Consider the following 2,579-nt stretch of genomic DNA (forward strand, 5'->3'; position numbering starts at 1 on the left):
CTATGCAGGGCCCTTGTAAGAGAATTATGGGAGTGAATTGCTCAGTGTCTTGATGAATTCATGGACTTAGGACAGTGAGCATACAACATAAAACAGGAGAACTGTAAGGACATGGGAACATCGTGTGCATGGGAAAGAGGATGACAAACAGATATTTAAAATAGAGATACCAGCCTGGAGTCATCACTTCCATGGTACAGTGCCAATTTAGCAACCATAAAACCCTGTGTTCATACCCCAGTACTGCCAGTACCTCTCACCAAAAATAAAGACATCAAAAGTAGTCTTGTTTCTTACGAATAAGTTGCAAGTATTTAGGTGAAGAAGAGGAAAGATCATTGAGTGTAAGATATTGATATTAGTATTGATAAGAGGAGATGAGAAAGTAAGACTATGAACAAGAAGCTCACTCTCAGCTGAGAATCTAAGTCTCAGTTGAGAATCTGTGCTTCTCAGCAGTGTTCTGTGGACCTATGGACTAATCTCTTGGGATTAGTGCGGGTCTGTTCCAGGTCTAATGATCCAGTCTGCCCTGCACTTTAACAAATATATTGTATTATTCACATTAAAGTTTGAGGCGCAGTGGTTCACAGAGACAAAATATAACTCAAAGAACCATTTGTTTTTCTTTTAAAAGAGAGAGGAGTCATGTCTACAAGCTTTGATGTGAGCAACGAGGACACATGCTCAGCCTCTTGGCTCTAATAACTGTGTTATTGAAGAGCAGAACTTCAAGTCCACAGTACACAGTGGGCTTCTAGAGGAAGCTTGACCTCTGAAGAAATTTTTCTTTCTCTAGCTCTTTTTCTCCCTCTCTCCCTCCTTCCCTTCTTTCCTTTCTTCCTTCCTACCATCCTTTATTTTTCTCTGTACACCAATTTTTACAGAAGCTTTATTTGTAAACTTCCTTAAGCTGGAAACAAGCCAAATATTTGTGAAGCAGTGAACCAATAAACAAAGTAGAAAGATACAATATAAGTGAATTTTAAAATAATTATTTCAAGTGAAATAAACCAGCAAAAGAGTATACATCTTAACATTTTCTTTCCAAAGAATCCTTACAGAAATGCAAACATTCGTAAAGAAAGAAAGGACATTGGTGGTTCTCTGGGAGCATTTTTTTTTTAGAGTCTAACTTTTCTGGAAGTACATTCTACACACCTAAGAGTACTTTAAAATTACTAATGTACAGCACCCACATCTAGGGACTCTTATTTAAAATGGCCTGAACACTAGGCAAAGTTAGATGTTTGTTTCTTTTTAAAATCCATGAGTGCTTACACATGATTGTAGAGTTAAGAAAAATTAATGCGAAGAATTGCTGTGGGTTCTGAGACCCTGTGAGTGACTGTGGCCGGAGGAGGAGGAGCAGGAGGAGAAAGCCAACTAAGGTGGTCAGGGTGACTGCTTAGAAAACCACACAGCCCACCAACATCTGATGAAATTAGTGAATCAGCGAATCAGCCATGTCTTACACTCCCAGGATTGGTGGGGACCCGGCCAGTTGGCCCAACACATCTCTTCCAACATCCAGAAGATCACACAGTGTTCTGTGGAAATACAAAGGACTCTGAATCAACTTGGAACACCTCAAGATTCACCTGAATTGAGGCAACAGCTGCAACAGAAGCAGCAGTATACTAACCAACTTGCCAAAGAAACAGATAAGTACATTAAAGAGTTTGGATCTCTGCCCACCACCCACAGTGAACAGTGTCAAAGGAAAATACAGAAGGATCATTTAGTGGTTGAATTCACAACATCACTGACAAATTTTCAGAAAGTCCAGAGACAAGCTGCTGATAGAGAGAAAGAGTTTGTTGCTCAAGTAAGAGCCAGTTCCAGAGTATCTGGCACTTTTCCTGAGGACAGCTCAAAAGAAAGGAATCTTGTATCCTGGGAAAGTCAAACACAACTTCAGGTGCAGGTATAGGATGAAGAAATTACAGAGGATGACCTCCACCTCATTCATGAGAGAGAGTCTTCTATCAGGCAACTTGAAGGTGATATTATGGATATTAATGAAATATTTAAAGACTTGGGAATGATGGTACATGAACAAGGAGATGTGATTGATAGCATAGAAGCCAACATAGAAAGTGCAGAGGTACATGTTCAACAGGCAAATCAGCAGTTGTAGAGAGCGGCAGATTATCAGCGCAAATCCAGAAATCCCTCTGCATCATCATTTTTATCCTTGTCATTGGAATTGTAATTATCAGACTCATCATGTGGAGATTAAAAGGCTAAAGTCATAAGGAAGCATATCAGTGCACTACAATTACCTGAATTATGTAGGACAATTTCTGTAATCATGTTTTTATTGTTATTTTAAAGTTGTTGCATAAAGGATGGTACCCATACTTTGTTATTTTTATTGGGGGGAGGTTCTTTGGGTTAAATATGATATTGTCTAATACTGAACATCTTTTTAAATACCAGTGCTGGCTTAACTTCCATGCTTTATGATTTAATACCTGTTAAGTTTTTTCCCATATTGTTTATGCCTTCATCTATAATTTATTTACCTTATTTCACTTAGTTTTTGGAATTAGTAAATTTAAAGTTGTGTGTGATCT

At 38.4% G+C, this 2,579-nt stretch overlaps 1 pseudogene; it reads left to right on the forward strand.

The window, feature by feature from the left end:
• The first annotated feature begins 1,333 nt into the window (after positions 1-1,333).
• On the forward strand, positions 1,334-2,250 carry LOC109680377 (syntaxin-7 pseudogene; annotated as a pseudogene).
• The last annotated feature ends 329 nt before the right edge of the window (positions 2,251-2,579 follow it).

The sequence above is a fragment of the Castor canadensis genome, chromosome 1 (assembly GCF_047511655.1).
Source record: "Castor canadensis chromosome 1, mCasCan1.hap1v2, whole genome shotgun sequence".
Lineage (NCBI taxonomy): Eukaryota > Metazoa > Chordata > Mammalia > Rodentia > Castoridae > Castor > Castor canadensis.